Source organism: Emydura macquarii, unplaced genomic scaffold (assembly GCF_026122565.2).
Source record: "Emydura macquarii macquarii isolate MOO-44397 ecotype Brisbane River unplaced genomic scaffold, CSIRO-AGI_Emac_v2 contig_691, whole genome shotgun sequence".
Taxonomy (NCBI): Eukaryota; Metazoa; Chordata; order Testudines; family Chelidae; genus Emydura; species Emydura macquarii.
The window spans coordinates 9,788,714-9,801,696 of NW_027130828.1; the positions used below are offsets into that span (position 1 = coordinate 9,788,714).

The 12,983-nt window shown below is 48.5% G+C and overlaps 1 protein-coding gene across 7 annotated transcripts in view; it reads right to left on the reverse strand.

The window, feature by feature from the left end:
* PRRC2B (proline rich coiled-coil 2B) overlaps nt 1-1,762 on the reverse strand; it is a 67,733-nt gene extending 65,971 nt beyond the window's left edge. For all 7 annotated transcript variants that reach the window (XR_010918600.1, XM_067541924.1, XM_067541928.1 and 4 more), the window contains exon 1: nt 1,619-1,762. The gene's annotated coding sequence lies outside the window, so the exon portion shown is untranslated. The remainder of the gene's footprint in view (nt 1-1,618) is intronic.
* Between the last annotated feature and the right edge of the window lie 11,221 nt (nt 1,763-12,983).

Here is a 12,983-nt window from a genome sequence, read left to right on the forward strand (position 1 = left end):
AATTCTACAAGAGGAGGGGCATCCTCCACTAGTACTGAAGAGGGAGTATGCAGCTTTCAGGATCGATCCCGGCCCACCCAGTCTCTAGAAAGAGACACAGGGCATTGAATATTTACAAATCCTGTCTCTATTATGCCAAACACTGGTACCATTAAAATAGAAATACTTCATTATATGAAAGTATTAATCCATCAAATACAGTCAACTGCCTCAAAAATGTCTGATCCTAGATCACCTTTTCTATTAGAGCTGTGAAGAAAATGCTTCATAAAACCCAAAATTCAGAATCAACAAACCTGGGCCAAACTGTGGTTCAAGTTGGGGGGAAAAGAATGTTTGCAACCACTCAAACCAAAGCCCACACACTTCTGCTAACCAAAACATCCACAAACTCGAATGAAATGCATGAAAAAAATTACATGGCCTGCCAGGACCTGTTTCAGGATTTTAATCTCCTCCAGCACCCCTCCCCACCCCCAGCAGCCCAGAGGTAGTACATTCTTTCCAAACAATACAAATATATATATATATTTAAAACCATATGCACCTTCCAAGATCCAGCACCAAAACACAAGAAACATGCCCACTGCATTTCACAGCGTCAGAAGCTGCATTGTAAACACTCCCTCGCAAACCTCTTTGCACAGCTACAATAAATACAACAACAAAGCAACCGGGGCTGCTAAACCCAGATGCCAAATGTCTGGTTGAAACATACATTACAACACGAATCTCTCCACCGTGAAACCCAGATCGTTATTTCGGTGTTAAACGGCCTCTGCAGAAAACCAACACAAGAAGAGTAAAACCACGGCTACCTTCGGTTATTTCACACCCCGATCATGGGCAGGGTGCAGGACGCCGTGTGAAATAAAACTGTCCTGGAGCGCGGCTCGTTTTATAATCCCAGATGGGGGAGGGCCGAGCCGTTTGTAACAACGGCAGCAACACACACACACACACACACACACACACTCCCGGCCCAGGCCTCCCGTGACCGGAGCGCAGAACCAAAACAATGGGGCTACACGCAAGCTGGGGGGGGGGAGGGGAGACAATCCAATAGGGCAAATCTAGGAGCCCCCCCGGCGCACCCCCGTCTATTAGCGAGCGCCGACAAAACCCACCAGCCCCCTCGGCCTGGCCTGGGGGCGGCCCAAGGCAGCAGGCCCCGCAGCGGCTCGCAGGAGGCAGCTCCAGCACGGCTGCGGGGTTACCTCAGCACCACCCCCCGGTCCCGCGGAGATATCGCCTGCCCTGCCCCCCAAACACCCCAACCCCACCCCCGGTCTTTGTTCCGGGGCACGCGGGGGTCGGGCTGGGCCGACAGCGGGCACGGACTGCCCCGGCCAAGGGGCTCAGGGGCCTGGGCGCGGAGCGGAGCCGCCGGCTGGGGGGGGAGGGGGGACAATTTGTGTGGGGGGAGGGGGGCTAACGAGCGAAGTGGGGGGTTGAAATGGAGACGAAGCTGGGGGGGGGGGGGAGGTTCGCTCCAGGCAGCTGCCGCCGCTGCGGGGCTGGCTCAGGCTCCATCTTAGAGCTGCCTTGTCCCGTACCCCGCCGCCCCGGCCCCGCCGAATAAAACCCCTCGGCCCCGCCAGCCGGCCCCGAGACCCACCTGTTGTGGTTGTGGGGAGCCGGATCTGCCTGGGGAGCCGAGTCAGCGGGGGAGACGGGGGCTCAGGGAGCAGGATGGCTGCGGATTGCGAACTGCAGAGGCGGCGGCGGCTGGATTACGGGTCCTCCTCGCTGCCTCTGTGTGTGTGTCTCTGCCTCTCCCCTCCCTCCTCGTCCCCTCCCCCTTCTCCTGCCCGGCCTGTCAATCCCCGGCCTGGAGTGAGCAACTCATCCCGCAGCCAGCGGCCTACAAACCGGACAGCGACACCTGCAGGGACCCCGGGGGAAAGGCAGGCGCGCCGCTCCACAGAGGGGTTAATATGATAGAGGCGAGGAGGGAGAAAGTAAAAGGAGGGAGCGTGTCAGGGAGGAGAGGGGAGACAGAGGAGTCAAAGACAAGGAAAGAAAGATTGGGAGAGACGAGGAGCTCTCTGTGGTCTGATTCCAAAACCTCAGGGATTTGGGGGGAGGACAACACAGTCTGTGCCACCATGCCCTGGTTACAACCCATGAAAGGGGGCATGAAACTGGTTGCAGGAGGAAAAAGTGTGAGCTTGGTCCTGCCAAGACAGGCTGCAGCAGCAACAGCTCTGGGATGCTTGAGCCCTGCTGTTGTCAGGATTCCCTTGCAGTCAGGCAGGAATTATTCTCCTGATTTAAATTTAAAAAAAACAAGTTGATTAGATGTGCATGCAAAGATAGGTGTTGGAACTAGGGGTGCTGCCACACCCTCTGGCTTGTAGTGGTTTCCATTATATACAGGGTTTTCAGTTTGGTTCAATGGCTCTCAGCACCTCCCTATAAAAATTGTTCCAGCGCCCCTGCATGCAAACAGGAGACAGAAACCTGGGATGGACATGAGATTCGTTCAAGGGCAGCCAAGAGGAAAATATCAGATATTCCCTTTTCTCATTTTAGGCAGGTATGGGATGAAAGTTGAGTCAAAGAGGGAAGAGGAGAGAGACAGAGGTCCACTGAAATCAATAGGAATTTTCCCATCGAATGTAAGGGTTTTAGATCTGGTCCAGAGCGCACAAAGGATGAAGCAGTTTCTCAGTGATGAGATGAAGCCAGGAAATTTCTGCCTCTTTCGCCCCTCTCTCTAAACATTAAATCAGTTCCCAATCTGGCAATGGTACATCCCCCTAAATGCCTCATCTATGAAGGTTTGGGAGTCACATCCTTGTCTGTAGTTCCCTGACCTTGATATGGCTTCAGACCCATCCAGAAATGCCACAAATCACTGGTGCCACCAAAAACCAACACATCCCACAAGCTTTATTTTCTATAGCAACCTGTATCTCCCCAAAAGTGACAGCATTTGGGCCATGCTCTGGAGCTTCCACCAATGTTACTGGAGGTTCTGCATTCAGAAGGCTTGCAGGATCAGGCCCTGGAATAATAATGAAAGCCTTCCCTGATAAGTCTGCTCTGCATACCACCTGCCCACTTGTGTCAGTCTTTGGGTCCAATCCCAGGGCCCCCATATGGGGGGGAAAGGGGTACACCTTACCAGGGCCCAGAGGCCCTGAGGGACCTGGCCCAGGCTGAAACCCCCATTACCATGAGAAAAAATGTTTCATGGCTCATGAGATTGTATGTATGGGATGAAGGATTGTGGTACGTATGTGGGAGGGGGCCCCTGGTTACATGTTTGTACTAGGCCCAAAAAAATTATGCTTGGGCCCTGTCCAATCCCTCCCCATATAGCTGGACCAAGATCAGTGGGTAGTAAGATCCTGCAGGGCCATTACATTCTGGTGTGCTCCCCAGGAAATAGTTGGATCCAGAACCAGTGGCAATATGCCTCCAGACTCAGTCTCGGTCTGTCTAAAATAGCAGCTTTTACCTCCAACTATGAGCCAGACTGCTCAGCACTGACAGCTCCATACACTGCCTGACTCTCTCCGATCAGAAATGGTGCCAATCACATCAACTCTTTCCAGCTGGCAATATTGACTACTCAAAGGTGCAGAGAAGAGGCCAAAAGTCATCTTCTGGACACAACTTTGCCAACCCAGGGCCAGGTCTGCCTCAATTGCCCTCTCCAGATCCACTAAAGTTGCCCATGGCCCAGTTTTCCAGGCATTTCAACAGTTGCCCTTGGTGCTGGCATTGGGGCTCAGGCCAGCACCATTGAGTGGCAAACTGCACTTTTATGCTGTTAACTGCAGGAGGAGCGGCTGGGACTGGGGTTGTTCTGCCAGCAGACAGACAATATCCTCTCTTCTTCCTCTTCAGACTTAATCCAAAACAAAAGACAAAAAAACAAAGGGTGTGAGGCTCAGCAACCTGGCCCCACCAGCCATCACTTCTGCTTGTCTTTTCTGTATCTGCTTCCATTTCCCCATATTTCCTGGGGCTTATCACCTGCCCACATTCTCCACCACATGTAAACTACTGGCCTATCTCCCTGGTACAGGGAGGATTAAATGCCACACCCACCATCTGCTCAGACTCTTGCAAGGCACCGTTGATTGGTTGCACTGACAATCTTCAGCAAACCCCCAAACAAAAGAGTTCAACAGCTACTTTTCCCCTGACCAAGGGCTTCTTTGCCAGAGCCTCCCAGCTCCTAGTAGCTTTCCTCCCAACTGCCTGTCAAGCAGTCATCCTACTATAGAAACCAACCTGCTTCCTGTATCTCCCTCAGGGCAACTCATTCAGTCTTTATAGGAATTAGGTGCTCATCAGGCAACCACCTGACCCCTTTACAGCTAGATATGACAAACCCCTCTACCAGGCCCAGACCAAATACCCATTCTTAAAGGTGTTCTGATGAGGGCTGGCTTACCTAAGGACATTGGCACTTCAAGGGGCAGATCAGCCTGTTGCAGGTGAATTTGTAGGTGTATTTCACTGAGTCAGTAACAAAATCTCTCTTGCCAATTGTCCCAGGGGCAGCCTGACTGTAGCAACCTCTGTACTTCCCAGGACCTTGGTCAAGGAGAACTTTGTATTACACACCATGAGGGGAAAGAGGACCAAGGCTCCAGTATGGTAGAAGTCTCCGCATATGCCCAGAAGTGCTGTGTTTCAATTGCCTTAAACTTTATTATAATTCATTCATTATTTTTCAGATGTGGCAAAACTCTCCTTCCTCACTGAAGGCTCTACTTTGAAGTTTCTAAATTCTACCACTTTTTAATAATCTGTATGGAAAAAAATAGGACTATTTATTTTCTTTATAAAAAAGGAGGAATCTTGACCATTCTAAAGCAGAAAGAAGAGGAGCCCCTTCTTGGAGGCTGATCAGCAGAGTTTAGAAGGCATCAGAGCGCTCAATGTCTGTCTCTCCCTCCCTCCCAAGGGAAGGTGTTGTTATTGCAAATGCTTAATATAGAGTGTTTAACCTTAGTGTGGCCACATGTAGCATCTGCTCACATTTGCATGCCCTGCTGTGCACAGAGCAAGGGCTTTTACAGAATCAAGACCAACATCTTCTGATTGATGGAGAAGAGGAGAATGAAAAATCTCATGTTATTTAATATCATAACATACCAATGCCCCGTTATTAAAAAAAAGCAAAGCCCAAGACTCTGCACTTTATAACATCAGATGCTTTAGTGTCCCTCTTAGATCCATCATTCTGCGATCACTCGTGTAGTCACAAGTATCCAAACCTTAGAAGAACAGCTCAATTGGGCTGCACAAGAATGTACTCAGTTTCATGCACACCTGGTGCTTTTGTTTTGGGGACTGTAAACAGACAAAGGAGACAAATCAGGTTTTTTCCAGACAAAGGGGAATGCAAACATCTCAGCCTTAGAGGCTAACTGAGCCAGTTGTGACCAGAGACATGAACAATGAACTATTCATTTGCACTGGTGGTTGTAGGAAGGGCATGCACATTGTAAAATCACAGGAGACTACAAAATCGACATGGGGTTGGTGTCCTGGAAGACACAGCAAGCAGAGCCAATCTGAGCACCCAAGAGGGTTTCCTGACTTGTGAGACAAAGAAAATCCCTTTGGGGATATAAGGAACAGAGAGAAACTCCATCTTGATCCTTCACTTAGAAAACAAAGGAACCAAGTGATCTGATCTCTGATGGATCCTGGCCAGGCTGGAAAGGAGACTGGAGCTGAGAGAAACCATCTTGACCAAAGACTGTATCTTGTCAGATTAAGTTTTAGTCTGTGAGATGTGTGTTTTCAATTTTTGCTTGTAACTATTTCTATCTTTACCCTTGCTATTTGGTATCTCTTAGCCCCAGTGGTTCTCAACCTGTGATCTGCTAACCCCTTGGGGTCCGCAGACTATGTCTAAGATTTTCTACACCTCTATATGAAATTTTTTAGGGCTCCACAAATGAAAAAAGGTTGAGAACCACTGCCTTAGCCTATGTCCTTTTGTTAATAAACTTGTTTTATTTTTACTATGCACCAACTCAGTGCTGTGCTTGAAGGGAAAGGTGAATTTACCCCAGTTAAGTTACTAATCTGTTATGTACTGACTTTTAAAAAGAAGCAATTTCAATACCTCCTGTGAATGATCAGTGTCAGGGGCTGTGCTTTGCTGAGAAACATCTCTGAGGAACCTGGGGCTAGAATTCACGATTGTTACCTGCTAGGCAAGGTTTGGGCTTGGGACATGCTTGAGGAGTTTGCTGATGAGGAAGACAGACCAGCATGACAGGAAGCAAACACTCAATCTAATCTCCAGCAAAGCACACAATTGTAAAAGCATACAGCTGTGTAAAAGCTCACAGCTCTGGGTATCCCTAGCAGCATGTTACAATTACAGAAGCAAAACATAAAAGCAATTGTCTTCCAGTGTTATCAACAGATCAGGTTTTGGCTGTTCCCTTTCTTCACTCTACCACATTCTAGACTGTCCTAAAAAGAAAGCAGCGACTGTATAAAACCAAGAGGCCAACTCAATGTTTCAGGCTGCCAGAGTATGCTTTTTAATTTTGCAACCCCACACCATTCTGAGTGAGCAGTGACTCAGAGAAGCACAAAAGCAAAGTGTACATTTTCAAGGTGCTAACATGAAATCATGTGAAACATGGCTGATTAAAAAGGAGGAAGCTGCTACGCTTCCAAGAAGTGGATCAACTCCTGCTGTTCCAGCACGGACCTATCTCTGTCACCGCCTCAACAAGAACCAAATGCCAGTTATCTGATACTGTTAGTACTTTTGAGACATCTCATCAACCATGTCATGACTTAAGTCCTTCCTTGTGTGTTGCTTTAGAAAACAGGACTGGTCTTCCTGATCATCCTTGTTGGTGAGGATGGCTCCATTATTCTGACCCTAAAGACAGAGCACTTTGTTTCTGCTGCCGTACAGCCTTTTAGATGCAATCTACTTTTGACTAAATACGTGGGTGAAACTTCCACAGAGTCTAGATTTCCTTGGAAAAAGGCTCAAGACAAATTGGAGAGGCACCACCAGGCTTCTTCATATCACCACAAAGCAACTGAAATGCTTCAAATGATCACAAAGAAAGTTTTCAGTTCTCTCAGAAGAAAACAGAGATCCTAATGAAAATTCTAGTAGTACATATTGTCTGGCCAGACAAGGACTTGCACTGCGAAGCCATTATACTAAACAAACTAAAAATATATCCTTAAGTGGAGGGGTTGACTGCAACTTTGTTCATCTGCTTTGTTTGCGGCACAATATGATCAATACTTCAAAATGGCTGAAAAAGAGTGGAGACAAATTCACAAGTCCAGTTATTCAAACTGAAACAATGGAAATTGTGGCTCAATGGCATGAGGGGGATTTCTGAGGGAGTTTCTGGGAAGTGGTATACAATTATGAATGGTATACAATTATGGTAAACTAAACAACATTCTTCTATGACAAAAATCAAGTGGTTTTATGCTTGTGCTATGTAGGTGATGACATGAATGGATTGTACAATCAGCTCTTCATGAACATAGTGGCCTGTACATCCATGAAGGTAATCACATCAGTAATTACTAGATATCATTGTGTCTAAATCTGCGGAACAACAACTGTCACAGGCAATGTTATGATTGTGAAGCTTATATACCAGGTATAGTATCAAGTGTAGCAAGCAGAGTGCAACGGGGAAAACCCAAGCTACATACACTCATTGCTGTGGAGATGCTTTGAATTTGGCATACCAGGATACTATTAAAAATGCTGTTCTAAGAGAGATTCTTAGAATTGTTTATAAAAAAAAGCATCACCCAAACAATTGCTATATTTCAGGACAAAATATGAAGTCTTAAGTACATCGCTAGATATCTCTGTCCAAGAAAATGGATTCTCCATGAGGAAGCATTAGCTTCAATTTCTGAGAACTACCTTATATTGTGTGCAACTTGGGAAGCTGTGAATGATGCAACTAAAAAGATTCTGAAACGAGATCTCGAATTGTTGGCATAGCAACTCAAATGGAAAAGTTTAGCTACCTGTTTGGTATTGAACTAGGTCAGAAAGTCCTAAACATGATAAACAAGCTATCTGAAACTCCACAAAGGTCAGACATTTAATCAACAGAAGCCTAATCTTGTATGAAAACACTTAGTTCACTTCAGTACATCCAATCAGGATGAAAGCTATGACTTATTCTGACAGCAAAAGTTGGAGAGAGACAGAATGCCTGAGTTTCCAGGGAAAAGTTCCCAAGAAAATGCTAATAAGGACATGTGAACCCACGTACGCAAATTCAGCAAAGGAATTTTATAAGTAACTGATTTTACCATGTCCAGTATTCTATCAAGATTTGAACAGAAAGGCTACAAAATTCTTCGAAATCTTGAAACTCTCATAACTCCAAATGCAACAGAAACAAAAGTTTGACTTCCTTCAGCTGTACGCTTTCGAGTTCAACCATGATCAACTGATTGCTCAGCCTCATTTCTTGCAAGCCAGCTGTCAGCTTACAGAAAGATCACTGAAGTCCATTCAGAAATATCTCAGTTCACTCAACCAGAGTGAACATCGGCGGTTTTCCAAAGTGGTGAAGCTGAGCATCATTTCGGTGTTCTACATCATATTGTATCATGGCCTCTGTCCACAAGCAGACAATCTCGGCTCAGACAGCATGTGATTTTACATGTACATGAGGACAAAGCTGATGATCTACAGAAGAACTCACTTCAGGAAACCTGAGGCAAAGATCTTTGTTTGGAACTTTCAGCTTTGTAAGTCGTTCTTTTTACTCATGTTTTAAAAAGTAATGCTTGAAGGAGTAGTTTTATACCATGACTAGATCTGTTCACTCTTAATAAAGTAAGAAATAAGCTTCTATTCCTGTGACGCTGGCTGGATAAGGGGGGCCCTTGAGGTGTGTTCAGGAGCTCTGATTACTCCCTTCTACACCAATCTCACGTTGGGGGTGTCATGCTGGCTGGATTGGGGGGCATTTATTGTATTATTTAACATCAATATGTCAAAATCATAATAATTCATATGAGATATGCCATGTCAGGTACTGTTAGAACGGCTATAATGTGCTAAGTAAGGTGATGATCTTTATGTTCATGTGTTATATGTGTCATGGAAGTTATGGCTATGGTTGATATATCTGTATTACAAATTGTGCTGTGTCTGGGCACCCTGCATCCCCTTTGGCACTGGCACAATGGGGCTGCAGGGCAGCTGCACAGGATCAGCAAGGAGTAATTTGGGCACAAGATGGCTTCTGTGGGAGCTCCAGAGCAAGCTCTAACCCCCTCCGCCATAAGGGCCCTAGGTGGAATGGCCAGAGCATTCTTATGACCTGCTGTTCTGCACTGCTGCAGCTGGGGTGCAACTTAAGGTAATGCTCAGGGTGGCTCTAAACTGAGCCTGAAGCTGACCTAGCCCCTGCCAGCCTTGGAAGTGGGGAGATGCAATGCCTCTCCTATGGCCATGTTTTGGCAACAATGCAGGGATGAATTCCCCCTCTGTGAAGACAAGTGATGCATGGGGGTCAAGGATGCAGTCAACTACGTATAACTTGCGTGTGTATAGGAGATACCTAGTTACAGTAATCAATAAATACACCTAAATTTGGCCTCGCTGTTTCCAAGAGATGTCACATCAGCGGATGTGGGATTTGGATACAGCAGAGTATCTATTTATATGACATGTGCACACTTTGCCCAGCAGAGGGTACTGTGTGACAAAACCATCCATAAAGAGGTGGACACGATCACATCCTAAGTGCATGCAAAAAAACCCAGAAAGTTAGCAGTTCAGCCTGTATCTTTAGCCATTAGGGATGGATCTAGCACAGTGGTTTTCAACCTGTGGTCTGCAGACTTTGTCTAAGATTTCCAAATGAAAAAATGTTGAAAACCACTGATCTGGGGTGATTTTCTGGAGGGTGGGTGTGAAGGGAAGGCTTTTATGTCCATCTCTACAGTTAAAAGCTACCCAGCAGCACAGCCAATGGCGTCAGTGTTTCTCAAAGTGCCACTGGGTTTGGGAGATGCCTTGCCCCTGATTTTTAGACATGCTGAGCACTCAGGAGTCCAGATAAAGTCCTAGGGAGATGCAGGTGCTCGACCCATCTGCAAATCCAGCCCACGGTGCCAGAAGTTGGGTGGCTGAAAACAGAGGCACGCAGAATCTGTGTCCCCTTTTGGCACCACTGGCTCTGCAGCCGGTGATGGAAGCCCAGTGATAACAAGTGCTAGGTATCTTACAGGGATCATAACAAGCACCATTCGGAGCCCCCAACTTGACAAAGGGAATTGTCTCCCAGGAAAGAATGGAAGTGGTGGAGTCTGAAGAGTTCCGGGTAGAGCACTCCCCCATCCCCACTGTGATGTATTAGTGTGGGCAGGGGGAGGGCCAGTAATACACACCAAAAGTCTCCAAAAGTCATTGTTCCCCAGCCTCGAAACATTCACCCAGCGCTCCAGCCCTGGGAACGTAACCTCAGCCCCACTTCTTCATTCCCTGCCGACCATTCTGGGGTTTGCATGATCATCTAAGCGCAGCCACTGTGTTCTTTCCCATGGTCTGCAGCTACTAGCCCCTTATGAGCCTTGCCTGCCTCGGGGATTTTTACGTTCACATCATGGTGCCGCACAGCCTCCCACCTGCCCTTTCCGGGAGGAGACCTCCCTATAACCTCAGCACGGCGGCATTGATGTGAGGCCTGCAGCAGAGCCCAGGCACTGCCGAAAAGCACCTACCTTAGCCAGCCTCAGCCACTGCTTCAAATACCCCAGTGCCTGAGGGGATACCCCATGAATCAGTGACCTTGTGTCTCCAGGGATTTCTGGCTTGGAGGAGAGAGCAGTTGAAATGGCTAGTGTGAGGGCACCAAAGACCCTTTGCTTACCTGGGGCTGAGTCAGTGTTATGGGAAATCCTGTTGTGGAGAGGCTAAGGAGAAGGAGAGAAAAGCAGAAGGATGAGGCAGAGAGTGGAGCAGAGAGCCGGGGGAGGAAGGAGAAGGAAAGGGAAACTGGGAGCAGACAGGTGAGAGGAGGAAGAGGGAGGGAAACAGAGAGACTGGGGAAGATGTGGGAGGAACAGCAAGACGGGGAGGCAGAAGGGAAGGACTGACTAAGCTATTGGATCTGAGTCTCTGTTACTGTAAGGCCCCCTTACCCCACGCTGCAATGGCAAAGAGGCCCTACAGGGGCAGAAATGACCCTGGTACAGGCACTGTAGAGCTGGTGTAACAGCTCTGCTCCAGCCCCTATAGTGCGGCCAGCTCACACTGCGTTTAGGGCTACGCTCTGCTCACAGGCCCATGGGACAGAGGCAGAAGATAAGTGGGAACAGCCCTGGAGCTGCTCTAACTTCACTGGGGGCTGGTCAGGCCCAAGAACACAGGCAGCCCAAAGGGGACTTAAAACCACTTTTGCCCTCTTTCCCTGCACCCGTCCCAACCATAGGGAAGTGGGTGGGGGAAGGAGGGAGACATCGAGAATCAGTCCCAACATTCAAGAAACGAAGAAAGGGCCAAATAGGGGAGGATGAGGAAACAGAAGGGGGCGTGAGGCTCCCCGAGGGTCTGAGCAATCCCCATCAGCAATGGCTTCTGGGAACATCTGCTGAGGCCAAGAAGTCCCCTGCTCAGAAAGCAGAGCGCAGCAAACAGCCACGGCATTGCAGAGTGGAGCAACTCGCTGGGCTGGAAAGGACATTGTGTTTGTGAAGGGGGAGATCTGGGCTCTATTCTTAGCCATCGGTGACTAACAATGCCCACCATCAGGTCCTGGAGAGGCGCAGACCTTATCTCCATTGCGTAAGGGGTGCGCGGGGGTTGGTGTCCCTTTCCTGTTTGTGGTCGCAGGGTAAGCTACTGGCCCCCTCTCCTGCCCTCCTGTTATAAAATACTTAAAGCGGAAGAGAGGGCGAGCAGAAAGGAGGAACATAGAGGAAGGAAGGGCAAAACAGAAAAGGGGAAGAAAAGAAATCAGAGCTCCAGCTGCGGGGATGGTTGTATAACCGGGGTCAAGCCAGGCCTCCTCTTTGCTATTTAAATCCAGCGGGCCAAGGGAGCTGGGGACTGACAGGACTAAAGCACAGGGCAGGCACCCCTGCAGATGGACCAGAGTGACCCGTGGTACCAAAGCATCCTGCAGCCCTGCAAAGTCCAAGTCCTGAACATGGGGCTGGAGCATGATCACAACGTGCTCCTCACGGCCAGGCTGCATGGCGCTGTCAGCACGTGAATGTGACGATCGGTAACTGGGTCTCCGTGCCCTCTAATGGGACCTAACTCACTAGAGTCCAGCTCACCTGACAATGGGCAAAGCGTGGGTGCAAATCAGAGACACAGGCTGGCAATGGGCTTCCCCAGGCTATAGCTATATTTTTTTCTGTAGGCCAAGAAATCTGCAAGGCTATTAGTGACAACTCCCCGTACAATGCTAACCTGGGACTGCCGCTACCTCAGTAGCCTGGGTTCACCTGGGGCTTAGAGCCAGACTATTCCAACCCCAGGTCACACCATCTCCCCACAGCCCAAGGAGGGGGCCTGGCCTTTACAGTCTTTCTTGTGTTAGTCTTGTTAAGAACGTCCGCTCCTGTCAGGTTCACATGTGTAACGGCAGGGTCACATACGCACGGGGCCCAAGGTTTGCCTGTCTTGTTCTCCCGGTCGCAGGTATGAAGGGAGGGTGTGAGGAACACGAACAGAGGAAGGCTCTGCCAGAGGATGAACAGACAGAGGAGGGAAGATCAAGGTGCCTGTTCTGCTCCCGCTGACCTCACGAGCAAAACCCTTTGAGCCCACAGCAGCTAGCTGGTCTGCACATCGTTCTCACAGGCACAGATCCTGGTGCTACGGATTCAAGAGTGACTCTTTAATAGGACTGCTGGACGCAGATGGCCCCTCAAATCTTTTCTGGAGCCCTGACTAACAAAGCCTCCAATAACAAGTGCCACCACCCACGTCTGCTAGGGCCCAGCCCACGCAGCTCTGGAAAGCCAGC